The following is a 19,386-nucleotide window of genomic DNA, read 5'->3' on the forward strand; positions in this document are numbered from 1 at the left end:
TTTACACTCTGTTGGATTCAATTTGCTAATATTTTAGTGAGGATTTTTGCATCTATATTCATGAGAGATATTGCTCTATGCTTTTCTTGTGATGTCTTTGTTTGATTTTTGGTATTTGGGTAATGCTGGCCTCATAGAATGAGTTAGAAAATATTCATTCTACTTTGATCCCTTGAAAGAGACTGTAGACTATTGGAATAATTTCTTCCTTAAATATTTGATAAATTTCACCAATGAACCCATCTGGGCTTGGTTAATTTCTCTTGAGATTGCTTCTTTGATCCATGTGTTATTTTGAAGTGTGTTGTTTAATCTCCATGTATTTTGGGATTTTCCAGTTATCTTTCTGTTATTGATTTCTATTTAGTTCCATTGTGGTCTTGGAGCAGATACTGTATGATTTTAATTCTTTTGAATTTGTTAAGGTGTGTTTTATGACCCAGAATGTGGCATATCTTAGCAAATGTTCCATGTGGGATTGTGAAGAATTTGTACTGTACTGTTGTTAAATGAAGTAGTCTACAGATATTAATTATATCCAGTTGATTGATGGTGTTGTTGAGTTCAACCATGTCCTTACTGATTTTCTGCCTGCTGGATCTGTCCATTTCTTTCTTCTTCTTTTTTTTTGAGGAAGATTAGCCCTGAGTTAACATCTGCCACCAATCCTCCTCTTTTTTGCTGAGGGAGACTGGCCCTGAGCTAACATCTGTGCCCATCTTCCTCTACTTTATGTGTGGGAGGCCTGCCACAGCATGGCTTGATAAGTGGTGCATGGGTCTGCACCTGGGATCCGAACCAGCGAATCTCAGACCTCTGAAGCAGAATGTGCAAACTTAATCACTGCACCACCGGGCTGGCCCTGTCCATTTCTGATACAAGAGTGTTGAAGTTTCCCACTATAATAGTGGATTTATCTATTTCTTTTTGCAATTATATTAGTTTTTGAATTATGTAGTTTGACACTGCGTTGTTAGGTACATACACATTAAGGACTGCTATGTCTTCTTATAGAATTGATCCCTTTATCAATATGTAATGTCCTTCTTTATCCCAGATAACTTTCCTTACTTTGAAGTCTGTTCTGTCTGAAAATAATACAGTCATGCATCACTTAACAATGGGGATACCTTCTGAGAAATGCGTCATTAGGCAATTTCATCATTGTGTAACAATCATAGAGTGTACTTACACAAACCTAGATGGTAGAGCCTACTACATGCCTAGGCTATATGGGATAGCCTATTGCTCCCAGGCTACAGACCTGTACAGCATGTTACTGTACTGAATGCTCTAGGCAATTGTAAGACAATGGTAAGTATTTGGGTACCTAAACATAGCAAGACATAGAAAAGGTACAGTAAAAATGTGGTATAAAAGATAAAAAATGATACAGCCTTGTAGGGCACTTACCATGAATGGAGCTTGCAGGACTGGAAGTTGCTCTGGGTGAGTCAGTGGGTGAGTAGTAAGCGAATGTGAAGGCCTAGGCCATTCCTATTACTGTAGACTTTATAAACACCGTACACTTAGACTACACTAAATTTATTTAAAAAATTTTTCTTTCTTCAATAATAAATTAACCTTAGCTTACTGTAACTTTTTTACATTATAAAATTTTTAATTTTTTTCAAGTTTTTAACTATTTTTTAATAACACTTAGCTTAAACACAAACACATTATACAGCTGTTACAATGGCTACAACGTCACTAAGCAATAGGGATTTTTTAGCTCCATCATAATCTTATGGGACCACCATCGTATATGTGGCCCATCATTGACCAAAACGTCATTATGTGGTACGTGACTGTATAGCTACTCCTGTTTGCTTTTTATTAGTGTTAGAATGGTACATTTTCCTCCACCCTTTTATTTTCAATCTGTATGTGTCTTTATATTTAAAGTGGAATTCATGTAGACAACATGTAGTTGGGTCTTGTTTTTTTAACTACTCTGACAATCTCTGTCTTTTCATTGGTGGATTTAGACCACTGATGTTCAAAGTGATTACTCACATAGTTGGATTAATATCTACTGTATTCATTACTGTTTTCTATTTGTTGCCCTTGGTCTTTGTTCCTATTTTTGTCATGCCCTCTTTTTCTGCCTTTTGTGGTTTTAATCGAGTATGTATATGATTCCACTTTCTCTCCTTTCTTAGCATATCAGTTATATTTCCTCTTTTGCTTTTTTTAGTGGTAGTGCTAGAGTTTCCAATATACATTTACAGCTAATCCAAGTCCAATTTCAAGGAACACTATACCACTTTACGGGTAATGTGAGTACCTTATAATAACAAAATAATCCCAGCTCCTTCTTCCCGTCCTTGTATCATTGCTGTCATTCGTTTCTGTTACATATAAACATACATAAGCAAATATATATACATATGATATATAAACAAGCATACATAATCAAATACATTGTTAGTGTTACTATTTTGAACAAACTGCTGTATGTTAGTTCAATTAAGAATAAGAAATGTTTTTATTTTACCTTTACTTATTCTTTCTTTGATGCTCTTCCTTTGTTTATGTAGAGCCAAGTTACTGACCTATATTATTTTCTTTCTCTATTAAGAACTTCTTTGAACACTTCTTGCATGGCAGGTCTACTAGCAACAAATTCTCTCGACTTTTGTTTATCTGAGAAAGTCCTTATTTCTTCCTCATTTTTGAAGGATAATTTTGCAGCATACAGAACTCTAGGTTGTGCTTTTCTTCTCTCAATACTTTAAATATTTCATTCTACTCTCTTCTTGCTTGTATGGTTTCTGAAGAGAAGTCAGATATAATTCTTATCTTTGTTTCTCTATAGGTAAGGTGTTTTTTTTCCTCTGGCTTCTTTCAGGATTTTTTCTTTATCTTTGATTTTCTGTAGTTTGAAAATGATATACCGAGGTGTAGTTTTTTTTGGCATGTACCCTGCTTGGCATTCTCTGAATTTCCTCACTCTGTGGTTTGATGTCAGATATTTATTTGGGGGAAATGTTCAGTCATTATTGCTTCAAATATTTCTTCTGTTCCTTTCTCTCTTTCTTCTCCTTCTTGTATTCCCATTATTCATATGTTATACCTTTTATAGTTGTTCTATAGTCCTTGGATGTTTTGTTCTGTTTTACTCAGTCTTTATTCTCTTTGTTTTTCACTTTTTGAGATTTCTATTGATATGTCCTTTAGCCCAGAGATCTTCTCCTTAGACATGTCCAGCCTACTAATAAGCCCATCAAAGACATTCTTCATTTCTGTTATGGTGTTTTTGATCTCTAGCATTTCTTTTGTTTCTCTCTTGAGACTTCCATCTTTCTGCTTACATTGCCCATCTGTTCTTCCATACTGTTTAGTTTATTCATTACAGCCCTTAGCATATTAATCATAGTTGTTTTAAATTCCCAGTCTAATAATTCTAACATTCCTGTTATGTCTGTTTCTGCTGCTTGCTCTGTCTTTTCAAAATGTGTTTTTTTGCCTTTTTGTATGTCTTGTAATTTTTTCTTTTGATAGCCAGACATGATGTACTAAGTAAAAGGAACTGCTGTAAATAGGTCTTTAGTAATGTGGTGAGGTGTCGGGGGAGGGGAAGTGTTCTATAGTCCTGTGATTAGGTCTCAGTCTTTTAATGAACCTACGCCTCTGGACTGTTAACTTTACAAGAGTTTCTCAGAGGATTTTTTGCCCCCGTGAGGTGGTAAGGATGGCTAGAGTGGGCTGGAGCTGGGTATTTCCCTTCTTGAATATGGAAGGCAAGAGCTTACTGGAGTGGGGTATTTTCTTTCCCCCAGGTCTGTTAGCCTCTGATAATACTCCAGCAGGTTAGGCTATGGTTACCTAGTTTCTTCTAAGGGCGGGTCTTGCTAAGAACAGGATGCTCTGGTGTATTTAAAAGGATTCCTTTTGTCCCTTTCTCCTGCTGGAAATATGAGAGAATTTTTCCTCAATATGTACTGTGAGAATCTGGTTGAACTCCTGGTGGTAAATCTCACAATATGACTGGGAACTGCTATAACTGGCTTCCCCTGGAGTTTTTAACTTTTGGATTTGCTCACACTGAGCCTCCAGAAATTCATCAATTCAGGGTTTTCTACCCTGCCGCTGATTCCCTGGTGGTTTCTGGTTGTGAGTCTCTGCTCTGGCAAGCCTGTGACTCTCTGTATTCACCTGTCTGCCTCTCCAGTCTCAGGGGAAGGGCTTTGCCCTGTGTCCTCCCCTCTCCTATAGATTCAAGAAGAGTTGTTGACTTTTCAGTCTATTCAGCTTTTTAATTGTAGGATGGAGTGGCAACATCCAAGTTCCTTACCTGAGGAACCAGAAACCCTGTGTTGCATTTTTTAAATTACTGAACATGGTGACATGTAAATAACAGCTTTTTACCAATGTGTGTTAAAATCACAGCACCTGAATTTCAGTGGACGAACTGCAAATACTATAGACCTTAACACAGTAAAATTATTACAAAGATGACTTTAGTTTTCCAAATTAGTTTCTTTTAACAACAGGCTAAATAGTTTCCTGATAACTTCATCTTACTGTAGAGCACATGCAGGTTTGGAAATGTAGCAGTCATCCATTCATTTAAAAAATATTATTCATTACACATTTTCGAATTCTGACCGATTTGTGGTGATTCAGTCCTAAAGAGAGCTTGGTTCCTATTATCAAGAAGTGTCATTGTAGCAAGAAAAAGAGAAAAAAGTACTTCAATTATTTGCTAGATATTATGCAATATACACTATAATAAAGGTGAGTGAATGGTGCTATGAAAAAGCACCTCTCACCTAGACTGAAGGTAAAGTGAAACACAAGCTGAATTCTGAAGGATGAGTAGGACTTGGCTAGAAGGAGGGATGGAGTTATATTTCAAGCAAAGAGAGCAGTATGCATGAGTCACGAAAGCATGAAAAACCTTGAAGACTGTGAGGAAGAACTAGAGTGCCAAGTTGCAAGCAGTAGAAAGCTGTTCTAGTTGATTTTAATGGAAATGAATCACCTGTGCCTGTCCTGAGTCTTTAGCAATTTACAGTAAATTTTTTAAACATGGTACAGTGTAAATTGTGTTGAATTGTTTCACGAATCCAAAGTACTTTTTGAGGAATGTATCTGTGGCTGATGGATATTATTATATTATTAATTATTTAATACAAATGTGGTGTAGGGAAATTCTACCATTTTGATCTTTGATATAGATGATCAAATATAGCAATTTATGTTAGCCATTCAGATGTTATCAAGAGTTTGTTTTTGTGGGCAGCTAATTCCTGCTATGAGTTAATAAATTGAGACCAGTAGGATTAGTCAGTTCATATTTAGGTAGACTCTTCATCAGGGCTATGTTGCTTTCTTTGGTCTTCTCTATTAGGTGACCTTGGTTCCTTGGCTTTCAGGTAATTTATGTGCCTCCTAAGGTATTTACAAACTCACCACACTCTGGTTACATTTTTTTAGCTGGGCTTCATTCAATAAACGGTTATTGAGCACCAGGTGGGGTCCATACTCTTCAAGGTTCTGAGATACAATGTCAAATAAGATACGACTCTTGTCTTCAGGGGAGCTTAGAGTCCCTTAAGCAAGTACAATAAATTGATAATTATAGTATAATCTCTTTAGGCTTATAGCAGCTAAATTAGTCAGGACTCTTTAGATTCCAAGTGATTGTGACAAATTAGTTTATCAGCTGGTTTATGTTGGCGTTATTTGTTGTATTGCTGGCACTTTAAGATTTCCTACCTGAATTTCATGTATCCTCAAGATTTTAGATGGCACAGCATCTTCATTTCCATCTGTTACAAAGAATCTCATTTACAAAATTTCCTACCTTTGTTAGCAGTAGTTTCCTGTATCTTGAGAAACTAGGGTGTAGTGAGTTCGTTTCTGGTTCAGGTTATGGTGTCAAGAAACACATCCCTTAAAACCATCTATCCGTGATGGAAAAACCAAGAACTTAAGGCCCCAGTGAGATTCGAACTCACGACCCCTGGTTTACGAGACCAGTGCTCTAACCCCTGAGCTACGGAGCCCTACCTCCCTGTCTGCTAGGTGATATGCTCAAATCTTTAGGGTTTGCGTTTTGGTTTTTATTGATTTCTAATAAATTTGACGTTCCGCTCTCACCCCCTCTCCGATTTTCTAGGCTGTGGTCAAATTCCTGCAGTCTCTGATAGTTTTAACACCCCCTTCAATTGGCTTTTGTCAAAGGAGGTATAGTTTTGCTTTGAATCCAGGGCAGTCGGGGGTCAGAGGTTGCGTGTTGACAATAGTGGGGAATAAGCAGCTTGCCCATTTGCCGAGATGTGGAGTTTGGGGTGAGGACGAAGGTGCGCTTGAGTTTATTTACAGCCACGCCCTCCGCTCTGCAGTACTTTTTGCACGGATTGACGCCCAAGTATTCCAGTTCTTACTGCCTTGGAGAAAAACAGGCGAAATCTGTCTCAGATTCCCCGATATCAGATATCATAAAAGACAGACTGAGAGGTGAGGGACAAGATGAGGCCAGCTGGAAGAAGGAAGTGGAGCGACCTCCGGGTGACAGAAGCAGAAGCCTAGTCTTTGAGGCTGAAATATCTTTTGGAGCCTCGGTCCCGGGAGTAAAGACCAGGGCCGTGTTTCTCATTCGCCACCGGGCGTCGCTGAAACCCAAATAGAAGAGTACAGTCCGAAGGCGCTGTGACAAAGATATCAGAAGACTGTTAACTCTTACCCTGGTAAAGGGGCTGTGAGGGGCATGAAAAAAGCTGTTTGGGGGCTCATTTCGGACAAGCAACGACCATAATGTCAGGAGACCGGGGCAGAGAAGAAAACTCAACCACAAATCCTAGGTCCCCCGTCCCAGGGCCCTGCGCACGGAAACAAAGCAAGGATCATTTTCCTTTCTACTCTCATGGTTTGATAGCTGGCTCGTAAAGAAATAGTAGCTCTTAATTACAAACAAAAAACAAAACCAAAAAACACCTCGACTCCTGATGAATACAAGTAAATTATTAAACAACTCAGCAAAATAAGGTTCACCGGTTGGGAAGTGAGGAAGGCTCTGCGCGTCTGTCCCAACTCTAGAGTACAGCTCTCCCAGCTTCCAGAGGGGAGGCCAAGAAATCTACCAATAGCAGGTCAGTCAGCCAGATCTCCAAAAGATCTCACAGGGGAAAGCAATCCCACACTCCACTCCCCATTCCCCAAAGTCATACACAGGCAAAATAATGCCCTTGTCACCTGGAGTGTCCTAAACGCAAATGACAGTTAAACAAAACAAAACAAGAAAGAGGCAGATTAATGAAGTTGAGAGTGAGGGGAGTGAAGGGGACGTGAGGTCAACGTTATCACTGTTATCCATCCGCAGCTTCTTGAACTTCTTAGGAAGTTCCTAAAAACTGTCTCCTGCCTCCCAGAGGAGCCAGTTTGTGCAGATTCTCCAAAATTCTAAACTTGCCTCTGCAGAAGGAATCTTATCTCCTGAAGCTCCTCCTCATCACCCAATATCAGAGAAGGGGATGCTGGCCCAAGAGGGATCGAAAAGTCCCAGCAAGCCTATGATTTGCGGTTTTGGCAGATTTCATGCTGGGTTTAGGTACAGTGTTCACCTCCTATTTTCTAGCACCTAAAGAAATGTATGACCTCAGTGAAATACAGGTCTGTTATGTTCAGAAGAATCACTCAAATGAATAAGCCAGGCTATGTTCTTATAAAACTATTTATGCACCTGAAATTAGAATTTCATACAATTTTCACAGGTCATGAAATATTATTCTTCTTTTGAGATTTTCAACTTTTTTTTTTTTTGGTGAGGAATATTGGCCCTGAGCTAACATCTTTGCCAATCTTCCTCCATTTTGTGTGTGAGACACCACCACAGCATGGCTCAATGAGTGATGTGTAGTCTGCACCCAGAATCCAAACCTGCGAACCCGTGAAGCAGAGCATGTGAACTTAACTACTACACCACTGGGCCAGCTCCTCAACCATTTCAAAATGTAAAATTTTAGTTCACAGTCCATACAAAAACAGGCAGTGGATGGGATTTGACCCATGGGGCATAGTTTGCTGACTCCCAAAATAGAGTAAGATATAGAATGTCACATATAGATGAATATAGGCTCTCAAAGTCTTGTTTGAAATTTGAGCTCCATTATTTGAATTTATTTTCTTTCCCCTTTTATAGTGTTCCTTTATTTGTAACACTATTATTATTTTTTGCCATTATTTTTGTTGCAGTTACTACAGCTATGTAACAAGTTACCCCCAAAATCAAGGGCTTAAACATCACAACATTGATTTGAGCTCAGATGTGATAGCTTATCTGGACTCCACTCAAGTAGCATGGCTTGAAAGCTAGGCTATGATCTCTGAATGCTTGCTTACTCACAAGTCTGTTGACTTAAATGATCACCTTAAATTTTTCTGAGATCTGACCAAAGGCTTTACAGTTGTGTCCTTGACTTCATGTTTAGACCATGTTTTCCTGACAATACCCTGGATGTGATGTTTCCCCAGAAGCCTTCTCTTAATTGTAGCATCATTTGTCATCTGGAGGGGCTGGTAATGAGAAATAGTTTCATTATTGAATATCTAGCAAGTCCTAGTTCCTTTATAATTAAGAAATATTTCTTTAGTTTCTCTCTCTCCTCTTCCATATTACTATAGGCACCTAGGAAAAGCTGGGTGACACATTGCCTAGAAATGTCCTTGGATAAATCAGGAAATTCATTAGGTATATGTCCACTTTATATTAGGTATATGTTACCATGGCAACAGTGTTGCTACACTTTCTGCCACTAGATAGATAACAAAGGTCTCCTTTCTTCCAGTTTCTAACACATTTTTCCTCATTCTCCTTTAAGCATCACTGAGTTTAGGGCTGGGCAGCAGGACCAGTGACAGGAAGAAACATTCTCCTCAAGGTCTTTCCAGTTTCCGCGTGCCCAGTCCCAAAGTTACATAGTTTAGTGTTTGAGACCATGAGGTAACAAAATCTGTATTGGCTTGTAGCCATTATGAACTTATTACCTCTCAGTCCCAAATTCACCCTTTTTGCCTGTTTTGTGGAAATGGATATGAATCTTTAAATAGCTTTCTTTTGCCAACTGGCACTGAAGTTTTGTCAGTAGAGGATGGTGGAGAGTCATTTGAAGGAGTGGGTTTTCCTGCTTCCCATGTGTTACTCGGCCTGCTGCTTCCCCAGGGCCTGGCACCTACACCAGGCATGGCTTTCCCCTGCATCAACCCCTGGCAGCAACAAGCAGCCACTCACTTCCCCTGGCATCTCCCTTGAGTGTTTTGTAGTGGAGTGCCCTCGGTGAGAGACCACTCCAAGAAGAGCTTCCCAAGAAACGTTAGAAGATAGATTTCCAGCAAGTTCCAGAGGGTAGCTTTCAAGCAAGTTCTGCTTGCACAACACCACAGCAATTTCTCTGCTCTTCAGCGAGCCACAGCTGTGACCTCTCCAAGGCATGGATCTTAGCTAGGGGTGGGGTGAGGGGTAGAGGGCTCTTCCCTTCCGCGCTTTATCTCAGCGATGGGTTAGGGGGTCACTTCCTAAGGTGCTTTATATCAACCCTAGGGGTAGTGACTGCTCTTTATATCTGTTATTCCTATAGTCTTTAGAGTTCTCTTTACTTTTTTACTAGCCAATTCCTTGTTCCTCCAATCCCCTCTTTAGTTAATAATACTTTATATAAACTTGCCCTGTTCAAATTATTGTGTGGTTTCTCGTTCCTGACCAGACCAAGACTGGTACATACCTAACTATTGCTGCATAACAAACCATACTAAAACTTAATGGCTTAACTTAAACAACACTCATCATTCAATTCATCCAATTTCACTGCTCCCCTGAACTTGTAAAGAAAAACTTGAGAAAATAAAATAAATTAATATTAAATATTAAAGGGCTGTCTAGGAAGTATACTATGCAGAAGTTCATTAAATATTGACTGTGCTGAGCCCTGCAAGCATCAATCCATCAAAGACAATTGGATTATGTCATATTTCAGTTGCAATTCTGTATTCACATTACATTTTGATAATATCCATTTTCAGGTATCCCAAATATTTTATTTTATTTTATTTTAAATTTTTTTTAAAGATTTTATTTTTTTCCTTTTTCTCCCCAAAGCCCCCCGGTACATAGTTGTATGTTCTTCATCGTGGGTCCTTCTAGTTGTGGCATGTGGGATGCTGCCTCAGCATGGTTTGATGAGCAGTGCCATGTCCGCGCCCAGGATTCAAACCAACGAAACACTGGGCCGCCTGTAGCGCAGCATGAGAACTTAACCGCTTGGCCACGGGGCCAGCCCCCAAATATTTTAAACCTATATCAGAGACTTTCATTTCTATGAAAAAAAAGTATACATAGACTTTAAGGAAGTACAGGAATATACCCGTGCTTTGTAAGGGAGCAAAACCTTCCACCCGAAAATGTGTCTCTTTGGTATGAGGATTATTTTAGGCTGGTTACTTTTAAGAAACAGAGAATAGAGCTATCACCAGAGATGACTATGAAGAATATGACCTAGCTGTGGTAGACTGGGGGCAACTTAGTAAGGCCTGCTTGTTCAAAGTCCTCTCTGTATCCCTTTGTCTCTGTAGGGCATCACAAATGTTTGTTTACCAAACATTTGCTCTTTCTCTTTTCCTGTGAATTGTCTTCCTCCCTTTTGAAGTCTCAGACCTCTGGCCACTTCTTCTTAGCGTGGAAGGGCATATAAGCCTCAATTGCCTGACTGTTGGGGAGCCTCATCTCTTTATGTACAATAAGAATTAAATATGTTTTTCTCCTGTTAATCTGTCCTTGATTCCAAGGGACATGTCAACCAAGACCTCCAGAAGGATAGAGGGAAAATTATTTTTCCTCCCCTACAGCTTCAAGGTATAGGAACCATCCGTTCAAAAATTCAACATATGCATATATTAATGTACACTGTCAATCTTGCATACAGTTGGAATTGCACTGTTGGTATAGGGAAAAAATGTAGCCACAATAAAAACAATAAAATCTATAAATAATAACATAATTTTTAAAAGAAATGTTTCTCATTTAATTTTAGAGTAATAGATGAGGAAATCACAGATTTAAAATTGATAACTCTCCAATTTAAGTGTACCATAGATTTAGATGCTTACAGCCTAATTATAAAAATTTGGTGATATTTACTGAAAAGCGTCTGAGAGCCCCAGAGGCAGTAGAGACAGGATTATTACTGCAAAGCACAAGCAATCCTGCAGAACAGAAGACAGTGCTGGGTATTGACCTGTGTAGTGAAATGAATGATGTTAACTACAGCTTCAGGCAATGAAACCACAGTCTGGAGGGGCTGAGAACAATGGGAATGACTCTCGTCCAGAGCAGCGGGGAGGGGGTTGGCCGTTTATTCCCTGAAAGTTTCCACAGATCCTGGGGCAGCATGAAGCTAGACCGGCTGGATGAGGGTTTGGGTCACAAAGAACACAGTAGCCCTGGGGTCGGTGTCACAGGTGGGGTCAGACACATAGGCGAAGATTTGTCCGAGGCCTGAGGCCCTGGTCTGGTGGAGCAGCGGGGCCGAGGGCGGGGGACTGGGCTGGGCTGGGCTGGGAGTACTGTGAGAGGCGGAGCCGCCAGGAGGGAGTGTTCCTCAGGACGAGGGCACCTACGTCTCAAAGGTCGGAGAATTATTCAGTTCCTCACTTCTTAACATTAGTCCTCTCCTGCTTTTCTGTTCCAGTGAATTCGGAGCTCCCGCTTAATCCAACAAATTCCAGAAATATTTTTTTTTTTCTGCGACACAGTTCAGCTCTGATCCATTGGAGTTTACAGTATAACACTTTAAGAACTTCAAGACAGCGTGTCAGGATGGCCGAGTGGTCTAAGGCGCCAGACTCAAGATTCTGCTTCCCAATGTTGGGGCTTCTGGTCTCCGCATGGAGGCGTGGGTTCGAATCCCACTTCTGACACACTCTTCTTTTGTTCTTGCCACGGTGAAGTAAAAAATTTCACCCTGACGGTCCGAACCTATGCTCAACAAACGAAGCGAAACGGAAATTCCCAATGAAAGAATATTGGGATATTTTCAGAGCCATGCCGACACAACCTCCAGCGCCGTCGGAGATCTCTTCCCAGAAAAAAGTACCGTAACAACTTGTGGTTTTTTCCTTAGTGGTTCCACTGATCAGTCATCCACACTTGGGTCCTGGGTTTTTACTGTGGAGAGAATTACTGAAATCTTCACTGGTTTTTTGTACGCGGAAAAGAATCTGTCATAAAGTTGTATCTAAAAGTTTCCTAGTCACCTGCAACTGTGTTACAGTTCCCTAAACTGTAAGAGGGAAGGTCCCTCAAGATTATGACACTGTTGAAAACATTTGGAGATCATCAATGGCAAAGAAATGTTCACGCTGTGCTCCCTCTGAGATTTCTTCTCAGAATGATGTGATTTAGATGTCTGTCCTTTCGTTTTATGACAGCAAAAAATGAGTTCTCTGAAGTTCTACATAGACTAAGATCTTGGTCTTAAAATTAAGATCTTAGATGTTTTGCAGCTTTGACATTAAATAAATTTTTCTTCCTGTATAGCTTTTAAGTTGCTACGCAGCAATTTCTCTCCTAGCAATGCACCTCAGTGAAATTCCAGCTCAGCTCATGGTTGGCCTTGCCTAGTGTGGTCTGTAGCTTTTTGAGGGACCACATTATTAGAGGCCACTTAGATGTCCATTGGGCACACGTATCTCAGTGGCTTTGTGTGGATTTTGTAGTATGCAGCAGCCATAGGTAGAAGCAGGTGTGCATGTAGCAAGATAGATTTTTCAAACTGTGTTGAGTAAAAGAAAAAAAATCAAGGTTAACAGTGCCAACGAAAATTACAATCACACAAACCAACGTTTTTCGAGAGTAGATTTTTTCCTAAAGAATATTAAATACTTTAGAGAGGATCTAAAGAATATTAAATACTTTATATGTTGGGGGAGGAGAAAGGGCTGGATACAGTGCAGGACAGGGGAAAACATGTTTATGGATCAAAGTAGAACTGAGAGTGACCTTTCATGGGCTGATAACACAAAGAAGCCATTGACAGCCAAGTATGATTACCTTACCTCTGAACCTGAAGGCTCTTTTCCCCTTCCCCCATGATTAAATCCCACTTTTGACACTTTCCTTCTCACTCCTACAGATTTATAAGCACCCACCACTCTTTCTCCCCCCTCATTCTCCTTGAAATGATGAAATTCCAAATTATTTTTCCCCATTCTTCACTTTCATCTTTTCCAACCATTGTTTTGAATTGGGATTGTTTATTTTCCTTTTACTGATTTCATTTTCTGTGTTTCAAAGTATTCACAGTATGTTCTGGGCTAGATGGGGAAACCTAAAATGTAAAATAAAATAAAAATCATTTTACAACATTTCCTTCCCTTTATAAAGTACCCAACACATGCTTAGGATGCTAAGTATTCAGATCTGGGGGTCCCTCCAGCTAGGAAACTGTTACGGAGCTTCACAGAAACTTAGGGAGCAATGTTCTGAGAATTTGCCACCTTCCCAAATGTGTCATTTCTTACTTAACCTGGAGAATGGCAACATAAGGTATTCTGATGTTATTTTTAAATGCAAAAAGTAAAACCAGAAAATGTATGTGTTTGCTCCTATAGTATATCTTTCTCACTAATACAAAAACATAAAGGCTGCAAATCAATTCTGGCGGTTGTAAATTGTTTCCATTTTGTTGCTTTCAATTTCTCCCTGTGGGGAAAAGCAGTGAATTTTCCAGTTCTTTATCCACTGAAAAGGCCTAGGACAGATGTGTGAGAGCCCTTCCAGCTGAGTTACCACTAAAGAAAGCCTAGATCTTTCTCTAGGTTGTGTGGTCATACAGGAGACTGGCTTTTGATTTCTCAACGATTTCCCTCTGGCGAGGCAGACAATGCAGCACATTTCTGCTGCCCACAAGAATCTAGCTTGAGATCGTTCCCTGGAAAGGGAGATCTTTCTGGTTACTTTGTATTTTTATTTAGTTTTGTTTAAGTCAAACCCCCAGGTTTCGTTACAGTCAATAGGGTGACAGGAAGACATGACCTTCTGATGGAAATCCACTACCTTCTCTCTGGGAAGGTGGGTCACCAGCGGCGGCAAGATTTTCAAATGTGCAGAATTGGCTGCAGAAATACTCCAGGTTCACTAATTGGGAATTCATTTATCAACTGCTTGATTAGAGGTAAGAGAGAGGACTTTTCTTTGCTGTAGTGTGTTCCAGGTGCGCCAAGTCTTGGGCGAGCATCCGCCGGGGTGGAGCTGACAGTGGGGGGTGTCTTTTAGAAAGAGCTGAACTCCGAAGTAAAATTGATGCTCTAGTGCCCTGTGGGACCCCAAGATGGGGCGACGCTGGCGGGGAGAGCAGTTGTGACTGGGAGAGCGAGAGGAGAGCTGAGCTTTCAAGAGTGAGACTTTGAGAAGACTGAAAGAAGAAATTTTGGGTCGACTAAGGCAGGACCAAAAGTTGAACCATGTCAGAAGTGGGATTCGAACCCACGCCTCCATGCGGAGACCAGAAGTCCCAGGTGCGGGAAGCGGAAGCTTGAGTCTGGCGCCTTAGACCACTCGGCCATCCTGACACGACAGCTGCAGCTTGTAAAAAGTGATAATTATGTTAATGAACTGAAGACTGCTCCATCCAGAAAGGAGGGAAAAATTTCTAGAAGTTACAGAAGCAAACGTCTTCAGCACTATCTGCAAAAACTAAAGGCAGAAAAGGATGAGTTTTACAGTGAAGCTGGGAGTTGCGCTGGGCGGCAGAATTAATGCAGCTCTAAAGACCAGGATCCCGCACTACCGATCTTAGTCTCTTTCTCCCACCGACCCCTCGCCCCGCGAGTCCCTCCCTGCTGACTGCGAGTTACACGACTGAATTTAAAGAGCAGGGCATTTGGAAGAACAGATTTTATCGGCGCCGTGTTGCAACTACCGTCTTTCAGCAGCTTTACCCAATGCTCACAGTATTTAATCTTAAGTTTTATTAGTGGGGCTAGGCCTGTGAGTGGGACTTAAATATTCCCTGTACAGTATTATTTTCATCATCTTAACGGTTCCTGCAAGAGTACGCGGTGATCTTGAATATTATTGCACAATGCTCCCGTTTCCTTCCTCAAGGTTCCCCCCCCAACGCGCACCTCTCTCCTCTTACTCCCCTTTCCCCCTCCTCTTCTCTCTCCTCCCCTTCATTCCGTTGCCCCTTTCTTTCTCTCTCTCGCTTATCTCCCCCCTTCCATTCATTCGGCCTGCGATGGGAGAAGGGATGTGAAGTGAAGAGGCAGGGCTTGGTTTATTACAGGACATGTAAAAAGAGAAATATGAGAGAGGGTAGGACTAAAAAGAAGGTCTTCCTCTTGGTTTAAAATCTCTACTGAGTAAAAAAGAAAGTTTTTTAAGTCCTTCCTGCGTTAGCTAAGATGAGAGGTGTGCATCCAATGTTTACTTTGCATTCTGTCCCATAGCAACGTTTTTAGTTAGTCCTCCAAATTAATAGCCTTCAGAAACTTTTCATTTCCTACGGAAGACAATCCAAACATATATGCACGGACTGGAAAACAGCTATTGCAAGATGCTATTTGGTGTGTACAACAATCCGGGCCGCGTTGTGTTGTGTTCGTTTTTTGTTTTGCTTTGTTTTGTTTTTGTCTTCATACAGAGAACCTGAAATACTGTTTTAAAGGTAATGCAGAGTAGTAGAAACATGAGGATCTTGAATCAGACGAGTATGTTTGAATTCAATCTCCATCACTTACAAAAGTGTGATATGTGATGTTTTCTATGATTTTGACCATCTGTGAACATTTCCTTCATCTGTATATTTAGGGGAAAATTCCTAGAGAATTCTCAAGAATCTTGGGAGATTAAAAAAGAATTTATGCAGGTATTTTTCCCTAGCAAACCAGGTGACAAGTAGCAGTTGCTCAAGAGACCATCCACCTTCAAGTTTCTATTTATTACTTCCGGCATTCAGACAGTTTTGCCACAACCCAAATTCCCTGCTCCGTTGCCTTTTCTGAACTGTGGTGTTCCACCTTCCAAACACTTAGAAACTGTGCTCTGAGACCCTCTTTTCTGCCAGTTAATGATCTTTCAAACTTAGCAACCCTGTCTTCTTGGTCACGTGCTCTGTTACTCAGCCCTTGACATCCCAGTCAGGACTTCTCCCTCTTTGGAACTCCCAAAACATATTGGTATTATCGATCAGATGAAAAGCTGAAAACCTGACTTTCGAACAACTATAATATGAACACAGTTTTAAATGTTTCACTAATTAGTGAGTAAGCTGATCAAACTGCTTCAAAGCTGATCAAAGGAGACTATGAAGAATAGACAATACACAACCAGAAAGGCTGAAATAAATTTGCTAACTGATGAAAAATTGGTTAATATCCTATAGGGCAGAAAAACAATGTTTGGGATTATCTCTTCTGCTGGGCAGAATTGTATCTCAATTGAGCAAAATCCTTTGCGTTGATGTACTCAAGAATCACTTGCATTATTATCACTTTTCTGTAAGTTAACTTCTACCACCATCGAATTCTAGAACAGCCTAGTGCATAGGAAGTCAGTCAAAGGTGCACACCCCTATAACATCAGATAATTCCTGGAGGGTCTCCTAGGCAATGCCCAGTGCTTCACTAAAGCAAGGACCCGGTAATTTCTGTTGTCTATTTTTAAGCTTTTGACAATTTTTCCTGATACATATAACAGCTTATAGAAGTTGTTTAACAGTAAACTAGTTAGGAGAGTGTTAGTGGAGATGGATACGTGTTTAATTAGGTCACTTAGTTCTGACTCTTGTCTTAGTTTACCTATATATAAGCCTGGGAGGTGTACATATTTAATTTCAGTGTTGTGGTCAGGTGCAACATTTCAAAATCTCTTACGCTTTCTTTAGTTTACATACTTTCTAATGGACACTTACTTTTCCAAGGTGAATAAAAACAAATGTATTATTCTGCTTTTGTTCTGAAACTTTCTTCTGTCCCTCCCTGCTTCATTATTTAAAATATCAGATGTGCGTAGTGCAAAGGGAAGTCAAAATCAGCAGGGTCCAGAAGTCGTGTGATTTTTGTTTCTCAAGCCCAATACAATGTGCAAGTCAATTAAAAGGTCAAAATCTGGCAGACCAGAGATATAGCCAAGGTCATTAAAAACTCCACAATTGGATTGATTGAAGTAACTAACTCCATATTAATTTCTTCAGGGAAATTTTTGAAGATTTCACTTATAAGGATGTCTTTTAGGATAAAGAGCAGTGAAAATACATTTGCCACAAATTATATCTGTGCACTTGAAAGAAGTTGTTTTAAGAGCTCCTGAACAGAGACTGGGACCCCTTAGGGCAGAAAGAAGGTAGTGTGTGATGGCAGTTGATTGCATAAAGTCATGGAATTTGTCTTATAAGCTTGAGGTCAGTGGAATGAAGACTCTTCTGCAAGTGAGTTCCACTTGCTCAAAGTGGTTAGAAATAGAACAGGTTCTGAGATAAATATATAATGTGGAATTAGCATCTTCAAGTCTCCGTTGAGGCATTTTGGAGCAGAAACCTTTTCTTAAGTCCTCTAGGCTAGTGCTTCTCTCACTTTAATGAGCTTACAAATCACCTGGGGATCTGGTTAAAACGCTGATTCTTACTTAGTAGGTTTGACCTGCATCAAAATCACTGGAAGCAATTGTTAAAGCATAGATTCCTGGGCTCCACCCCTCAAGAAATACTGATTCAGTCAGTCTGGAGTGTGGCCCAAGAATTTGCACTTTTAGCTGCCTCCTGGGCGAGCCTGACACTGCTGATCAGCTAACCACTCTAAGTAACACTGCTCCAGGAACCGCCTGGGTGCTTTGTCAAATGCAGATTCTCTTTCAGTAGCTATGGGGCATGTCTGGAGGTTCTGTACTTCTCACAAGTGGCCTGATGATGCTGCTGTTCCGGTACAGGAGCCACACTGAGAACTGAAAGCTCTCAGTAGTTCCCAAATTTTGTTGTACATTAGAATCACCAGGGAAGCTTTTAAAAACTCTGATGTTCAGTGGCACCCCATACCAAGTAAATCAGATTTTCAGGGAGAGGGAACCTACAAAAATTAGTATTTTGTAAAGATCCTGAGATGATTCCTAAGACCAAAATTTGAGAACCATGGTTCCAGGCCATTTCTGTCTACTCTGATTGTGCTACTCATATGCACGTAGTTTTTCATTGTACGTAATAAAATCAGACCAATTTTTATAGTACTAAGAACACTACCTATTGATGAGGATTTTAGGCTGGTTAATTTTAAAAAACTGCAGATGAGAAGCAGACTCTGAGGAGTGGAATTTGCTTGCCCTTGGAGAGATATTTGCATTTGTAAAGGAAGCGGGGGATGACCTAGTAGGGACCTGAAATTGGCCACCCCAGGATAGTCTCTTTGGCATCAGGATTGTTTGGGGCTGATTGCTTTTGATAAACTGGGACAGGAAAGGAGGCTCTGGGGAATGGAACTTGCTCTTGTTGGGACACATTTACATTTGTAAGGTAAATCTCTGTCTGTAAAAGGTGCCTCCCTCTCTGTACCAGGAAGAAGAAGAGAGATGACCTTGTCCCTAGAAACTCTTAATGGGGAAGGCAAGAACTTAAGTTGGTTGCTGTCTGGCAATCTCATGTAACTGATTTAGGGTGGTGGCTTCTGACTTTTACTTAACCCGATTTGATTCTTGTCTAAAATTCATGGGATCACCCAATGACCAGACCCCACCTGCACTGATACCATTTTAACTTTTTTTCATGTTCTTTCCTTTGTCTTCATAAAGAGATGACTCACATACCCATGCCTTATAAAATTAGCCCTAACCCTCAACTCGGGGCAGCAGCAGCAGCTCTGCCTGCCCATGGGTCCTGTCCCCATGCCAGCAGGGGCAGCGGAAGTGGCAGCAGGAGCAGCTCTGACTGCCCATGGGCCCTGTCCCCATGCTATTCCACACTATTCTCTAAATAAAAGAGCACTACTGCCAGATCTTAAGAGTCTAAGAAATCTTTCTTTCGACTCCTCGGCTCACCGACCCCGCATCATCTATCATTTAACATAAAACAGATTTAACACTATTCACTATGTAACAACAATAAAAGTAACTGATTCTCCTCCACATCAGGCAGTTGCCACAGGATGCCAAAATATGTGGTAAATTATGTGGGCTCGGTGAGCAGAGGAGTTGAAAGAAAGATTTCTTGGACTCTCAAGGTCTGGTAGTAGTGCTCCTTTATTCAGAGAGTAGCATGGAGTAACATGGGGACAGGACCCATGGGCAGTGAAGAGCTGCAAACATGGGTTGAGGGTAGGGCTAAATTTATAAGGCATAGGTATGTGAGTTATTTCTTTACAAGACAAAGGAAAGATTATGTTAAAATGGTATCAATGGTC

The 19,386-nt window shown here is 40.5% G+C and overlaps 3 non-coding genes across 3 annotated transcripts; 1 reads left to right on the top strand and 2 right to left on the bottom strand.

Moving 5' to 3' along the window:
* Nucleotides 1-5,941: 5,941 nt before the first annotated feature.
* Nucleotides 5,942-6,014, bottom strand: TRNAT-CGU (transfer RNA threonine (anticodon CGU)). The gene has a single exon. It is a non-coding gene; the product is annotated as a tRNA-Thr (tRNA).
* Nucleotides 6,015-11,812: 5,798 nt separating this feature from the next.
* Nucleotides 11,813-11,919, top strand: TRNAL-CAA (transfer RNA leucine (anticodon CAA)). The gene is made up of 2 exons: nucleotides 11,813-11,850; nucleotides 11,874-11,919. It is a non-coding gene; the product is annotated as a tRNA-Leu (tRNA).
* Nucleotides 11,920-14,464: 2,545 nt separating this feature from the next.
* Nucleotides 14,465-14,571, bottom strand: TRNAL-CAA (transfer RNA leucine (anticodon CAA)). Its single transcript has 2 exons — nucleotides 14,534-14,571; nucleotides 14,465-14,510 (listed from the first exon to the last, which is right to left on the bottom strand). It is a non-coding gene; the product is annotated as a tRNA-Leu (tRNA).
* Between the last annotated feature and the right edge of the window lie 4,815 nt (nucleotides 14,572-19,386).

The sequence above is a fragment of the Equus quagga genome, chromosome 15 (genome assembly GCF_021613505.1).
Source record: "Equus quagga isolate Etosha38 chromosome 15, UCLA_HA_Equagga_1.0, whole genome shotgun sequence".
NCBI lineage: Eukaryota > Metazoa > Chordata > Mammalia > Perissodactyla > Equidae > Equus > Equus quagga.